The sequence below is a fragment of the Poecilia formosa genome, unplaced genomic scaffold (genome assembly GCF_000485575.1).
Source record: "Poecilia formosa unplaced genomic scaffold, Poecilia_formosa-5.1.2 Scaffold1142, whole genome shotgun sequence".
NCBI classification, from domain to species: Eukaryota; Metazoa; Chordata; class Actinopteri; order Cyprinodontiformes; family Poeciliidae; genus Poecilia; species Poecilia formosa.
Genome location: NW_006801081.1, coordinates 14,898 through 16,099, shown reverse-complemented (window position 1 = coordinate 16,099; position 1,202 = coordinate 14,898). Strand labels below are relative to the sequence as shown.

Here is a 1,202-nt window from a genome sequence, read left to right as displayed (position 1 = left end):
AACCAACCAACAACCAAGCTGAACCAACCAACAACCAACCAGAACCAACCAACCAACAACCAACCAGAACCAACCACCAACCAACCTGAACCAACCAACAACCAACCAGAACCAACCAACCAACAACCAACCAGAACCAACCAACACCCAAGCTGAACCAACCACCAACCAACCAGAACCAACCAACCAACAACCAACCAGAACCAACCAACAACCAAGCTGAACCAACCAACAACCAACCAGAACCAACCAACAACCAACCAGAACCAACCAACAACCAACCAGAACCCACCAACAACCAACCAACAACCAACCAGAACCAACCAACAAGGTAAGGTAATTTTATTTATATAGCACATTTTCAACAAGGCAATTCAAAGTGCTTTACATTAATTGAAAGGAAATACAAACAAAATAACAAACCATAGGAGAGACATAAAGAAAAAAGAGAGCTAATTCCTTTTCTGGGTTAAAAGTAATATAAATTATGCAATGACTGTTCCTGTTAAGTATTTCTGGATTCTAAGTTTGTAGTTATTCTAATTCTGATTCTAATTCTGATTCCATTTCTGGGCTGTATAATATTGATCTAAATAGTGCGTACTCCACAGTTTCTAATATTACTAATAAACTAAAATAATCCTTTTCTGGGTTAAATAGGAACCGTTTCAAAATCAAAAAAGAGGACAGGACACATTAGGGCAAATGGCAACATTCAGACAAAACAAAGGGCAAAACAGAGACATGAGTGAAGGCGGTGACGTCACAGGGCCATGAAACCAGGTTGCTCAGCCTCCTGGCAAAGTCCGATAGAGGTGTTGTTTATCGAGGCATGATGCCCTTGGGAGCGCTCAGCTCCACAGCTGCATCTATACAGGAGGGGGTGAGGTGGGAAGAGCGTTATGTTTACATATCTTCAAGGAGATTGGAAATATGCAGCCCTTCCAAGGCCACACGGGAAAAGCCAATTCAGAAACAGAACGTCTTAGGTTGGGAAGATTATAAATTTCAATCTTCCCTAAAGTCTCTCCGATACATCTCAGGTCCCAATCATCCAAATTAGTTGGTCGTTCCACTGAACCGAAACCAGCAACTTCTCCAAGATCGATTCCATCCCGTTAGTGAGTTTGAGAGTCCTCGTCTCTGTCCACACTAACAGTCTGAGTGTTCGCTAGTTCGGCCAAGTCCGTCACAAATTTGTC

At 42.3% G+C, this 1,202-nt stretch overlaps 1 protein-coding gene across 2 annotated transcripts in view; it reads right to left on the bottom strand.

Moving 5' to 3' along the window:
• Positions 1–1,025: 1,025 nt before the first annotated feature.
• The window catches only part of nwd1 (NACHT and WD repeat domain containing 1), a 13,802-nt gene continuing 13,625 nt past the window's right edge, over positions 1,026–1,202 (bottom strand). For both annotated transcript variants that reach the window (XM_016667463.1, XM_007544398.2), the window contains one exon: positions 1,026–1,038. The gene's annotated coding sequence lies outside the window, so the exon portion shown is untranslated. The remainder of the gene's footprint in view (positions 1,039–1,202) is intronic.